This window comes from Saimiri boliviensis, chromosome 1 (genome assembly GCF_048565385.1).
Source record: "Saimiri boliviensis isolate mSaiBol1 chromosome 1, mSaiBol1.pri, whole genome shotgun sequence".
Classification (NCBI taxonomy): Eukaryota; Metazoa; Chordata; class Mammalia; order Primates; family Cebidae; genus Saimiri; species Saimiri boliviensis.
This window is the reverse complement of record NC_133449.1, coordinates 101,081,010-101,095,692: the sequence shown is the minus strand read 5'-3', so window position 1 is coordinate 101,095,692 and position 14,683 is coordinate 101,081,010. Positions and strand designations below refer to the sequence as shown.

Sequence of the window (14,683 nt, the reverse complement as noted above, 5' to 3'; positions counted from 1 at the left end):
ACCCAGCTACCCCTCACTCCCCTTCCCAGCCTCTGGTAGCCATCCTTCTACTCTGTGTATCCATGAGTTCAATTGTTTTGATTTTTAGGTACCAAAAATAAGTGAGAACATGTGATGCTTGTCTCTCTGTGCCTGGCTTATTTCACTTAACATAATGACCTCCAGTTCTTTGTTGCAAATGACAGGATCACATCCTTGTTCGTGGCCAAATAGTACTCCATTGTGTGTATGGACCACATTTTCTTTATCCATTCACCTGTTGGAGGACCCTTAGGTTGCTTCCAAATCTTGGCTGCTGTGAACAGTGCTGCAGTAAACTCGAGAGTGCAGCTATCTTTTCAATACACTGGATGTCTAGCCAGCAGACGGATGGCTGGGTCATATGATAGCTCTATTTTTAGTTTTTTGAGGAGCCTCCAAACCGTTTCTATAGTGGTTGTCCTAACTTACATTCCCACAAAAGTGTATCAGGATTCCCTTTTCTCCAGATTCTCACCAGCATTCATTACTGCCTGTCTTTTGGATAAAAGTCACTTTAACCGAGGTGAGATGATAGCTCATTGTAGTTTTGATTGGCACTTCTCTGATGACCAGTGGTGTTGAGCTCCTTTTCAGATACCTGTTTGCCATTTGTATGTCTCCTTTTGAGAAATATCTGTTCAGATCTTTTGCCCATTTTTTGATCGGATGATTAGATTTTTTTTCCTGTAGAGTTGATTGAGCTGTTCATGCATTCTGGTTATTAATCCCTTGTCAGATGAGTAGTTTGAAAATATTTCCTCCCATTCTGTGGGTTGTGTCTTCACTTTGTGGATTATATCCTTTGCTGTGCAGAAGCATTTTAACTTGATGTGATCCCATTTGTCCATTTTTACCTTGGTTATTTGTGCTTGTGGGGTGTGGCTCAAATTTTTGCCCAGACCAATGTCCTGGAGATTTTCCCCAATGTTTTCTTTTAGTAGTTTCATAGTTTGAGGTCTTCAATTTAAGTGTTTAATCCATTTTGCTTTGATGTTTGTATATGGTGAGAGCTAGGGGTCTAGTTTCACTCTTCTGTGCATGCATATCCAGTTTTCCTAGAACCATTTATTGAAGAGACTATCCTTTCCCCAGTGTATTTTTGGAAACTTTAACAAAAGTGAGTTCACTATAGGTGTGTGGATTTGTTTCTGAGTTCTCTAGTCAGTTCCATTGGTCTATTTCCATTGGTCTGTGTGTCTGTTTTTATGCTAGGGCCATGCTGTTTTGGTTACTATAGCTTTTCCTGTGTTTTTATGTTGACACATAATAATTGTACGTATTTATGGGGAACAATGAGATGTTTTGATAAATAGATACATTGTATAATGATCCTATCATGGTATTTAGCACTACCATCATCTCAAACACTCATCGTTTCTTTGTGGTAAGAACACTTAAAATTCTGTCTTCTAACTATTTTGAAACATGCCAAATAGTATCGGTATCTATAATCATCCTTCTTCCCAGTAGCACACCAGAACTGATTCTTCCTGTCTAACTGACCCTGTACCCATAAACTACACTATCTCCATCCCAGGGACCTCTCCCCTCCCCAGCCTCTGGTAACCACTCTTCTACTCTTCACTTCTGTGACATCTGCTTTTTAGATTCTGCATATGAGTGATGTCATGCATCACGAAATGTGTATATTTATGTGTCTGTGTCCTCCAGGTTGATCTATGTTGCCACAAATGACAGGATTGCTTTTTTCTTTTTCTTTTTTTTTTTTTTTGAGATGAGCTCTCACTCTGTCACCCAGGCTAGAGTGCAAGGCTGAATCTCGGCTCACTGCAATCTCTGCCTCCCAGGTTCCAGCAATTCTACTGCTTCAGCCTCCTCAGTACCTGGATTACAGGCCTGCACCACTATGCCCAGCTAATTTTTGTGTTTTTTTCTAGAGATAGAGTGTCACCATGTTGGTCAGGCTGGCCTCTTGAACTCCTGGCTTCAAGTCGTCTACCTGCCTCGGCCTCCCAAAGTGCTGGGATTACAGGCATGAGCCACCATGCCTGACCTGGGTTGGATTCTCTTTTATGGCTGCATAGTATTCCGTTGTGTGAATAGCCAGATTTTCTTTATCCATTCATTTGTTGATGGACGCGTGGGTTGATTCTCGATCTCAGCTATTGTGAATAGAGCTGGAATAAACATGTGAGTGCAGATATCTGTTCCATATGCCAATTTCACTTGCTCTGGGCGTATACCCAGCAGTGAAATTGCTGGATGCTATGGCAGCTCCATGTGGAGGCTTTGAGGAGCCTCCATGCTGTGCTCTGTCATGGTTGTACTTATTTGCATTCCCATCAACAGTGTACAGCCCTCCCCCTTTCCCCACATCCTTGCCAGTGTCTGTGATCTTTTGTCTTTTTTTTTTTTTTTTGAGGCGGAGTTTCGCTCATCACCCAGGCTGGAGTGCATTGGCGTGATCTCGGCTCACCGCAACCTCTGCCTCCTGGGTTCAGGCAATTCTCCTGCCTCAGCCTCCCGAGTAGCTGGGATTACAGGCACGCGCCACCATGCCCAGCTAAATTTTTGTTTTTTAGTAGAGATGGGGTTTCACCATATTGACCAGGATGGTCTCGATCTCTTGACCTCGTGATCCACCTGCCTCAGCCTCCCAAAGTGCTGGGATTACAGGCGTGAGCCACCACGCCCGGCCTTCTTTTGTCTTTTTGATAGTAGTCTTTCTAACTGGGGTGAGGTGATAGCTCACTGTGGTTTGGGTTTTTTGCACAGAGTGATCTGAGACTCAGAGGAACCTGCCTGAGGTTGCCCAGCTGCTTGGTGGCAGAGATGAACTGTGAACCCCTGCGTCTGGTTCCAGAAGCAGTCTCTGCCTGCCATGCTGCATGTCTGGGCTCACTACCTGCCAGTTCCCAGCCCTGGTTGGTTTCTGGTGAACTTGAGGAGAGGTCCTGGAAGTTCCTCTGCCCAAGGCAGTGTTTTTAAAAACATTGTGGTAATATATGCTTAACATACAATTACATACAATTTACCAGTATAACTTTTTTTTTTTTTTTTTTTTTTTTTTGAGATGGAGTTTCGCTCTTGTTACCCAGGCTGGAGTGCAATGGCGCGATCTCGGCTCACCGCAACCTCCGCCTCCTGGGTTCAGGCAATTCTCCTGCCTCAGCCTCCTGAGTAGCTGGGATTACAGGCACCCGCCACCATGCCCAGCTAATTTTTAGTATTTTTAGTAGAGACGGGGTTTTACCATGTTGACCAGGATGGTCTCGATCTCTTGACCTCGTGATCTACCCGCCTCGGCCTCCCAAAGTGCTGGGATTACAGGCTTGAGCCACCGCGCCCAGCCTTTTTTTTTTTTTTTTGAGATGGAGTTTTATTCCTGTTGCCCAGGCTGCAGTGCAATGGCACAGTCTCGGCTCACTGCAACCTTCACCTCCCAGGTTCAAGCAATTTTCCTGCTTCAGCCTCCCAAGTAGCAGGGATTATAGGCATACGCCACCATGCCCAGCTAATTTTGTATTTTTAGTAGAGACAGGGTTTCTCCATGTTGGTCAGGCTGGTCTTGAACTTCCGACCTCAGGTGATCCACCTGCCTTGGTCTCCCAAAGTGCTGGGATTACAGGTGTGAGCCACCACATCTGGCCTTGTAACCATTTTTATGTGTTTAGTTCAAAGGCATTAAGCACATTCATTACTGTGCAGACATCACCACTGTCCATCTCCACAACTTCCTCATCTTCCCAGAAAGTAACTCTGTACCCTTAAATTAACTCCTCATTTTCCATCCTCCCTCCCATCTGGGGCACCCACCATGCTTCTTTCTGTTTTTATGATTTTAACGACTCTGGGTCCTTCGTATAACTGGAACTTATATATAGGTGGGACTACAGGTGTGCACCAACATACCTGGCTAAGTTATTATTAATTAAAACTTTTTTAAAAATTTTACTTTAAGTTCTGGGATACATGTGCTGAACGTGCAGGTTTGTTATATAGGTATACATGTGCCATGGTGGTTTGCTGCACCTATCAACCCGTCATCTAGGTTTTAAATCCCACATACATTAGGCATTTGTCCTAATGCTCTCCCTCCCCTTGGCCCCCCAACCCCTGACAGGCCCTGGTGTGTGACGTTACCCTCCATGTGTCCATGTATTCTGATTGTTCAACTCCCTGTTATGAGTGAGAACTTGCAGTGTTTGGTTTTCTGTTCCTGTGTTAGTTTGCCGAGGATGATGGTTTCTAGCTTCATCCATGTCCCCGCAAAGGACATGAACTCATTCTTTTCTATGGCTGCATAGTATTCCATGGTGTACATGTGCCACATTTTCTTTATCCAGTCTATCATTGATGGGTATTTGGGTTGGCCTGGCAGAGATGGAGTCTTACTATGTTGGCCAGGGTGGTCTGGAACTCCAAGGCTCAAGGATTCTCCTGCCTCATCCTCTAAAGCACTAGGAGTACAGGCCTTTTGCCCTTTTGGCTTATTTTAAAGAGCACAGTGTCCTCAAGGTTCATTCACCATCAGGGGCTCCTTTCTTTTTAAGGCTGAATAATATTCCATTTTATGAGAAACTGATTATACTTGCTAAGAATTTTGTCTTTCTGAACAGCCTGCTTTTTGCTTTATTTTTATTTTGGGCTTTCTGAAAAGCCTGCTGTTTGTTTTATTTTTATTTTTTTTCTGAGCATTCCTATATACCAAACATTTCTGAATATTCTTGTTTCTCTAATATAAGGACCCATAGAAGGATTTTCTTCCCAGTCTCAAGATGTCTCATTACTTAAGCCCTAGACATTTTTTTTTTTTTTCCAGAGACATGGTCTCCCTCTGTCATGCAGGCTGGAGTAGTAATTACAGCTCACTGCAGCCTTGAGCTCCTGGGCTCAAGTGATCCTCCCACCTCAGTCTCCCAAGTAGCTGAAACTACAGGCATGCACCACCAAACCCAGCTAATTTTTAAAAAATTTTGACAGAGATGGAGTCTGTGTTGGCCAGGGTGGTCTGGAACTCTGGAGCTCAAGTGATTCTCCTACCTCATCCTCCCAAAGCACTGGGATTACTGGCATGAGCCTCCGTGCCTGGCCATAAATTGAATCTTAATTCCTATTTTGATTAAGTTTAAGCTCTATTCTTGGTGAAATATAAGACTGAGAAGAGTCACTTTCTCTCATAAAACTTGGCAATAGTCTCCCTGAGTTTCCTGAATTGCATTTTGTAGATATTTATTCCTTTTTCTTGCTTGTATTTCTTTGTTTTTTTTCTGAAAACAAGTTTTATTTAAATAAGAGTTTAAATACATTGCACATAACATTAAAACTGAAATGGAAAAAAAACAAAAACCAGTTTGTTACTTCACATGGCATTAGGCAGCCACTGCTATTAAAGTACAAGCTCTACAGCTAGCTACATGACTTGTCAGTTTCAGATTTGTTCCCTTGTCAAAAATTTAACTCTGATAGAAGGTTGACCTCACATTCTGATGTCTGGACATCTCTTAGCTAGGATACGTCTAGTCAAACAGACCTTTGTGGCAAGCCACATGTCCTATCATCTCACTAGAGGGAAGGGGGCCTCTCTGAGCTCTGACCAGGTCAGGCTGGAGACACCAGGGGATCTTCTATCACTAAAGGCTCCCCACTAGTGGTACAGCTGCTGGTGCTGCCTTACCCCATCCTCTCTTCTCAGATCACTGAGGACTGTTCAGGTGGTAACATTCTCTTAGGGTTGGGAGCTCTGCAGAGGGAGAGCGGAGGAGCTTCTGGCCATGGTGGTCTGTGATCTTAGGGCTCTGGGCTTGGCTGAAACATGATGTTACTGCTTGGTTTCAAGCTTGACACTACCAGGCACCTACTGCTTGACCTCTGTTTAAATGAGGGAGGTGGGAAGAGATAGCATGGGGAGACGGAAGGCAGAAAACCACACTGCCATGTGTGTACCTATGCAACAATCTTGCATGTTCTTCACATGCACCCCAAAACCTAAAATGCAATAAAAAAAAATGAGGGACTTCAAGACTAAACAGCATGGCTCTTTTCAGTTTATTGCATGAAGGAGTTACACTAGTCCAAGTTAAAAGCAGACCCCAAATGGTTGCATTATACAAGCTGTGAGGTTTTTAAACTTGTAACAAGGGACAGAAGGGAAATTCTACTCATTGCAAGAAAATCCTCACTTAAGCTTCAGTGAGCCACAAGCACTTAAAACCCATGAACCTTTAGCTGATCGTCCTTAGCCAGTCCAGTCTCTACTAGGAACTGGCATATGTTCTTGCGTTGGTCACCCTGTAGCTGAATTACTTCTCCCCCTGTAGCTGAATTACTTCTCCGTATTCTGGATGCTCAATTTCAGTACCATTGCAGGCAAACTTCCTAAACGCCTTCACTAGTTTCTTTTTATTGTAATTATCCGCGATCCCTTGGACAGTAGTAAGGGTCTTCCTGCTGTTTCTCTGTTGAATTCTTATATGGATATACTCCTCAGTGCCAGCAGGAAGCAGGTCATCATCCTTACTTGCATCAGCAAAGGGGTTCAAAAGAGTGGAGGTTCTGGATAGCGGACATACAATACGATTCCTTTTCCCTGGTGGAAATGGCCTGTGGAAGGCAGCGGCGGCGGGAGAAGGTGGGCAACGGGACAAAACGTCGGGAAGCGAGGGGGCTCAAGGGGGAGGCTGCTGAGTCGTCAGCAGCGGCTCAGTGACTGGTGCTCTTGTTTGTATTTCAAGCAAAGACACATGGGAGTCCATCCCTGGAGTCACTGCTCACGCTCTTCTGTTAGTTTATCCTGCCCAGTGGTGCTGGCAAATAGCATCTCAGGACACTGAGGACATGGTGACAACACTTTAAACATCTCGAGGGACTGGGTACTTGGGAGCCCAAAACCTCATGAATCGAGTCTTGCTTGACTTTCCAAGATGGGAATTCAGAACTTGAAGCTCAGAGGTACAATTGCTTTCTAAGGTGGTTGGTTGATTTTCCCACCTGGAAAACTGCCGTATCATGTAATATCTTTCACATTTTCCCTGGCATGAGTGGAGAGCCCTGGTTGTAATGCTGTGAGCATTGCCACCTGAGGATGAGCCCAGGAGCAACCTCTGAGAAGAAATGTGTTCTAGAAGTGCCACGGATTGGGAGGGCAGCCACGGCACCAGAAGCTTCCATTTTGCTCTGCCCAGCTTTGGGGTCTATGCCAAGTTACATTCTTGATGGCTCCCGCTGTCTACAAACCCAAGGCAAAGTGGAGGGTTGGAGGTAAATTCCCAAATGACTGTCCAAACCTCTCAGTCAGTCATACTCCAGTTGCAAGAAAATGATTCCAGCAGGGCCAGCCCCACTCTGCCCCTCCCCAGGGAGGGCAGTTCCAGGCCCCAACCTTGCAGCTCAGGTAGCATTTGAATTCACATAGAATTCAAGTTCAGGTAGAATTTGGGCTTAAAGTCCCTGAACAATTGCGCTGGATATCCCTATAAAGGACACAGATTGGAAAGGTAAACTGAGGCAGGCTTCCAGAGGTGGCCTCCTGACCCCTGATCCCCCCAGAGACCAGGAGCCTGGAGTCTGGGAGAGACAGCTCCCTGTGCAGGGCCCCCGGGTGCTAGGTCAGGCCCTGCCATCCTCTCTGGTGGCCCTGATCAAGAGGTCTCTGTGGTTCGCCCCAGGGTTGGTTCCCCTGGGGTCTGATCCCTCCATGTTGCATTGATGAGGAACAGCCATCCCCAGTGGGGTCTGGGGGTAGCTCATCCTCCCCACTCGGCCTCTGTCCTGGTGGTGCCTGCTAGGTGAGAGCAGTACCTTCCCACTGGGTGGAGCAGGATAAGGGCTGTGTGAGGGCCATGGAGAGCCCTAAATAACTCGGACTTCCTCCTAGAAAGTGGTGCCTGATGCAATCGGTTTGCCAGTATTTTATTGAAGATTTTTGCATCTATGTTCATCATGGATATTGGCCTGAAATTTTCTTTTCTTGTTGAGTCTCTGCCGGGTTTTGGTATCAGGATGATGTTTGTCTCGTAAAATGATTTGGGAAGGATTCCCTCTTTTTGGATTGTCTGGAATAGTTTCAGAAGGAATGGTATCAGCTCCTCCTTGTATGTCTGGTAGAATTCAGCTGTGAACCCATCTGGACCTGGGCTTTTTTTGGGTGGTAGGCTCTTTATTGCTGCCTCGACTTCAGACCATGTTATTGGTCTATTCAGGGTTTCGGCTTCTTCCAGGTTTAGGCTTAGGACACGTGCACACGAATGTTCATTGCAGCACTGTTTACAATAGCAAAGACCTGGAACCAACCCAAATGCCCAACGATGATAGACTGGATAGGGAAAATGTGGTACATATACACCATGGAATATTATGCCGCCATCAAAAACGATGAGTTCACGTCCTTTATAGGGACATGGATGAACCTGGAAACCATCATTCTCAGCAAACTGACACAAGAGCAGAAAATCAAACACCGTATATTCTCGCTCATAGGCGGGTGTTGAACAATGAGAACACATGGACACAGGGAGGGGAGCACTACACACTGGGGTCTGTTGGGGGGAAATGGGGGAGGGACGGGGGGTGGGGAGGTGGGAAGAGATAGCATGGGGAGAAATGACAGATACAGGTGAGGGGACGGAAGGCAGCAAAGCACACTGCCATGTGTGTACCTATGCAACAATCTTGCATGTTCATCACATGTACCCCAAAACCTAAAATGCAATAAAAAAAAAATAAATAAAAAAAAAAAAAAAAAAAAAAAAAAAAAAAAAGAAAGTGGTGCCTGATCCCCCTCATCTTCAGGGCCTCAGGCTCCACCAGGCCATGGAGACCTCTCCTCTTTTGTTCCCTCTGCCTTCCACCCCCAAGGCTCCTTGGGGAGATCCAGGAGGGCAAAGGGCTCAGATCTTCTGAGGCTCAGTTTCCCGCCTTTAGAAGGTGAGGGCTGTGCTGGGAGAGCCCTTGGAGTGGCCCAGGGCATGCATAGGGTTTTGGAAGGCCTGGGTTCCACATTGCCCAGAGGCTTTCCTTCCAGAGACAGAGTCTATTCCAGAACAGTTTCCCAAGGGTTGATGACAGGCAGTCACCTCCCTGGTGTGGCTGAGAGAGGCACAGTCTCCTCTCCACTGTACAACAGCCACACTGCACCTTGATCAAACTAAAGTCTTCTCTAGGGAACAAAAGTTGGAGCCTCTTAATGACAGCACAGATCCTAGCCTGGGGTTTTTATTTTAAGCCCAAAGACAGTGACTTGATGATGAGCTCCTTTCTCTGGAAGAGCTTGCTGAAGCTGGGGGCGAAGGAGATTGCGAGAGGCCCCCCCAGAGGTCCCAGCCCCAACAGCTGTGCATGCTGTCTTTGAGGACAAGAGGGACTTGGCAAGGTGCTAGGGATCTTGGAGTGAAGAGATTTTTCTAGGTGGACCCTAAATGAAGCTACAAGCATTCTTATTAGAGGGAGGGAGGGGGAGATTCCAAATGGAACAGAAGAGGCCACGTGCCGCTGAGCAGGGACTGGAGTGATGTGGCCACAAGCCAAGCAGTGTGGTGGGTGCTGGAATCCCAGAGATGTGGAAAGGGATTCTCCCTGGAGCCTCTAGAAGGAGCCAGCCCTGGCCACACCGCCTTGATTTTAGCCCAGTGAAGCTCATTTTGGACTTCCAGTCTCTCGAACGGTGGGAGGACAAGTGTGTTGTGTTAAGGCACAGAGTCAGTGGTTTGTGATGGCAGCCACAGGGAATGTGTGCAGAGGAACGAGATCGCTGAGGGTCCAGAGGAGAGAATAATGAGCCAAGGAGAGGGAGCTGAAGAAACAAAGCTGCTCCACCCGCTGCACACACGGCTAGGCACTTTCTCCCCAGAAATCTGTAAAGAAAAGCTAGGTAATTTATAAAGAAAAGAGGGTAATTTGCAAAGAAAATAGCTCACAGTTCTGCAGGCTGTACAGGAAGCATGGTGCTGGCATCTGTTCAGCTTCTGGAGAGGCCTCAGGAAGATTTCAATCACAGCAGAAGGTGAGCAGGGAGCCAGCATATTACATGTTAAGAGTGGGAGCAAGAGGGAGAAGGAAGGAAGCCTCAGATTCTTTTATTTTATTGTTATTTTTTTGAGACAGAGTCTTGCTCTCTCGCCTAGGCTGGAGTGCAGTGGCATGATCTCAGCTCACTGCAACCTCTGCCTCCTCAGTTCAAATGATTCTCCTGCCTTGGCCTCCCAAGTAGCTGGGATTACAGGCATGTGCCACCACACCTGGCTAATTTTTTTGTATTTTTAGTAGAGATGGGGTTTTACCATGTTGGCCAGGCTGGTCTCCAACTCCTGACCTCAAGTGATCTTCCCACCTCGGCCTCCCAAAGTACTGAGATTACAGGCATGAGCCACCACGCCCAGCCCCAGACTCTTTTAAATAAACGGATCTCATGTGAACTCACTGAGTGAGAACCCACTCATCACCAAGGGAACATTCATGATGGATCTTGCCCCCATGATCCAACACCTCCCACTAGCCTTCACTTCCAGCATTGGAATTCACATTTCAACGTGAGATTTGGAGGAGACACCCGTCCAACCTGTATCACCTACTGTGTGCTAGCAGCAGCATTGTGCACTTTACTCATTTAAGGTATGTTGTGATGTGAACAAATCAGCGTGTAGCAGAGAACATGACCTCTACAATCTGGTGAAAAGGAATTTACCAAAAACATCTCTGGAAGGAGACACAGAGGGGTTAGGTGGGTGACAGGGAAATGGTGGGCGGGGATTTCTGCTTGGTGCTCTAGTCCCTTTTCCATTTTGAGTCATGTAAAAGTCTTACCTATTCAAAAAAATCTACCTAAAATGAAAGACATCAAGTAAGAACCATGGAATGAACTACAGCTTTGGAGAGGAACCATGAAAACAATATCCTCAACAAGCTGTGGTCTCTATCTTCTCCTTTTGCTTTCAAATGAAACCGTTCCCCTTAAGTGGAATTAGTTAATGTTAACAACAACAGAGAAGAATGAAAGAAAGAAAACAGAACTCTCCTCTGTAGTCTCTTCTTTGCAGCCCTAAAGTCTCCAGTGCTTTTCTATTTTCCTGAAGACTTTTAAATGGACTGTGACATGATACTCAACAACTAAGAACTTTGCCTCAGAATTTTGGGCAGTGGTACTATAGACATATTACAAAAGGAATGATTACTGGCATATTATTCACTAATGTTATGCAAGGTATATGATAGTAGCTCAGACATGGGGTTTGGAGTCAAACAGATCTGGTCTTGGAGACTGTTTTGAATAATCATAAGCTATGTGACCTTAGGCAAGTGAATCACTGTCTCTGACCCTCTGTATCCTCATTAGTTAAAAGGGGAGAATAATAGTACCTGCCTTGTAGGATTGCAGTGGGTGCGTGGCTGATGACGGCAATGGTGACAATGGTGACCCTCACGACTGCCACAAATCAGACCCAGGGTGGTACTCATCCCCATGTCCCTATGTAAGACTGCCCTCTGATATCTGGGACAAATGTCCCTTGGGTTTCATGGTCAGACGGAAGATGGAGTGTGGGCCATGGAGCTCTGGGCTCGACGTTCTCCTCTGGAGCACGGCGCCGTGCTGGTGGCCTCCTGGTGCTCACACCAGTCTTGCCGGCATCGGCCCCTCCTTGCCCAGCCATAAGCTTAATCCATCCACCGCCCTGCCTGGATCGCTCTCGGCTCCTCATGGTGATGAATGTTCTCAGTGTTTGCCTTGTGAAGCCCGCATTCTCTCGCCCTTCTTCCCTGTTCACCCCTGGGAAGATCCCTCAAGGGAGCCAATTAACACCACGTTTTCAATGGCAGCCCCTCCTGGAACATGTGCAGCTTTATTTGGTTTTCTTGTTGCCACCCAAGCATGGAATCCTCTCAGGGCTGGGCTGTGCTTGTTTCACTGATGGAACAACAAGAATAAATGCTGAGCTCACTTTACACCCAGAGCCCACTGTTCCCATCCACAGGAAGGGAATTTCAAGGATCCTGACATCATTGTTCGATTTAGAAAGGAAGAAATCTCATAGGAGCAAATGTGTTGAGAATGGGTAACTTTTTTTTTTAATATTTAGAATATTATATTTACTTAAAAACTACTTCTGTGGGCCCAGAAGTCAAACTCATGTTTTTGGAACTAATTTAAATTTTCTACAGCAATTCCATAGCTCCTACACCAAAGGAAAAACAGAGGCCTTCCTGCTCCCTCCCCCACCATTGAGGAAGCCCGCATGTATATTTATCTGCTGCTGTAAAACAAGTTTTTTTCTTAAATTTAGCTGCTTAAGACAGCAATAAACATTTACTATCTTACACAGTTTCTGAGGGTCAGGAGGTCAGAAGCAGCTCAGCTGGGTGGCTATGGTCTCTCATGAGGCTGTAATACAAGATGGCAGTTGGGCTGCAGTCTCATCTGAAGGCTCAACTGGGGCTGGCAGACCTGCTTCCAAGGTGGCTCCCACACGTGGCTGTGGGCAAGAGGCTTCAGTTCCTTGCCACAGGGGCCTTTCCATAGTGCTGAGCATTTAAAGGAATATATTACAGCAAATCTGGGTCCTGAATCATATATATATATATATATATATATATATATATATATTTATTTATTTTTAGATGGATTTTTGCTCTGTTGCCCAGGCTGGAGTATGTGGCATGATCTCAGCTCACTGCAGCCTCTGCCTCTTGGGTTCAAGCAATTCTCCTGTCTCAGCCTCTCAGCCTTTGAGTAGCTGGAATTACAGGTGTGTACCACCATGCCCAGCTAATTTTTTTGTGTTTTTAGTAGAGACAGTATTTCATCATGTGGGCCAGGCTGTTCTTGAACTCCTGACCTCAAGTGATCTGTCCACCTGGGCCTGCCAAAGTGCTGGGATTACAGGTGTGAGTCACTGTGCCTGGCTTGTGAATCATATTTTTGAGAGTTGTTTTGTTTTTCCTTCTTAAGTAACATTTCTGGACTCAAATTGCAAAGTTCATCTTCCCCCGTAATGTGTAGCCACTGATGTCTCTGCCCAGTCTTGCTTGATTCTTATTTTTTATTTTTTAGCCTGGCCTCCTGGTCTTTTCCTTTGTCTCTGCATAGCTTAGTGTTCAGTCATTGACTTGGTTAGATCTTGTAGTGAAATACCTTGAACCTGAAGGCTTCCATTATCTGCAGTAGATCTTCCATAGGTTGCTGATATATTTGGCTGTGTTCCCACCCCAACTGTCATCTTGAATGGTAATCCCCATAATCCCCACATGTCAAGGGAAAGATCAGGTGGAGGTAATCAAATCATGGGGTTCCTTCTCTTTCCTGCTGCCTTGTGAAGAAGGTGCTTTCCTTCCCCTTTACCTTCCACCATGATTGTAAGTTTCCTGAGGCCTTCTCAGCCATGCTGAATTGTGAGTCAATTAGACCTCTTTCCTTTCTAAATTAGCCAGGTTTGGGCAGTTCTTTATAGCAGAGAGAGAATGGATTCATACAGTTGGGGAGTGTGTTTAAAGCTCCCCAAGAAAGTAGAAAAATAAAAAGAAAAAAAGAAAAAACAAAAACAAGAAAAGAACAACAACAACAACAAAAAGCTCCCCAATTTTCATATCTTCCTTGCTTTCACTTCCCAGTGGGCTCGTTAGTTTCCCCAGGGCAGAATCAGTTTTCTAGATAACCCAGGAACAAGGGTGATCTCATATTGACCTCTGTGCCTCTCTCGTGAACCTCTGGCTGCTTGCTGCTCAGCCAGCTGAGACCTCAGCCTCTGGCCACCAAAGCTGTGGGTATTCTCTACCTGTTTTCAGATCACCCCTGTTAGCTGAGCAAGTCCTGGATTTTTACCCCCCAACCTCCGAGTCTACTCCATTTGGTGGCCTAGGTGCTGGTTTTCAAAGCCAACTCCATGCTGGCATAGCTGTATTTCCTGCTGATCAGGAAGGGTGGGGAGATGGGAGAGGCTCGGGTAAGAAGGCAACAGCTTCCAATGTTCTTACCCAAAGCTGAAGCTGTTTTTCAAGCATAGACTCTTCTCAGTTTGTTGCTTGCCTTTGGTCAATTTCCAGAACCCTGACATAGTTGTTTGTAACAATTTTGTCCAGTTGTACACCTGCTTCTTCTAGAGAACGTTTGCCATAGGCCTTGGTCTCTGCTCATGCAGCAACTCTGGTCTCCAAGATCTCTGTATCCTCCCACCCTCTCATGGGCTTGGGGTTCATTCCTTAGCAAGAGATAAGGACTTAGAACTCAAATCCTGACAGGGAATGGAGTTTTCAACATGTTGGCTCTTCATAGTGTATCCCCGCAGTGTAACACCATTGGATAAGGGCAAGAGGCCCTGGGCAGAGCCTTTATTAGGCATGGAAGGTGATTCAAAGACTCGGGAAGGAACCTCAGGCTCCTGGTGGATGGCTTCACAGGGTAGAGCTAAGAGTGCTGCAGAGGGTATGTGAGTGCCCTGGGGCTGCCATAACAAATGATAACAAATGACTGAAAGCGGGTGGATTTAAACAGGCATTTCTCTCCAGGTTCTGGAGGCCAGAAACCTAAAATCCAGGTGTTGTCAGGGTTGGTGCCTTCTTGTAAGCTCAGAAGGAGAATCTGTTGTCTCTTTAGCCTCTGGTGTTGCTGGCCATCCTAGGACTTCCCTGGCTTGGAGATGCCTTACTTTACTCTTGGCTGTCTTCCTGCCACTTCTCCTCTGCAGCTATCTGTTTCTGCTCTCCTGTCTCCTAA

At 46.0% G+C, this 14,683-nt stretch overlaps 1 pseudogene; it reads right to left on the bottom strand.

Moving 5' to 3' along the window:
• Positions 1 to 6,158: 6,158 nt before the first annotated feature.
• LOC101042228 (eukaryotic translation initiation factor 1 pseudogene) lies at positions 6,159 to 6,552 on the bottom strand (annotated as a pseudogene).
• Between the last annotated feature and the right edge of the window lie 8,131 nt (positions 6,553 to 14,683).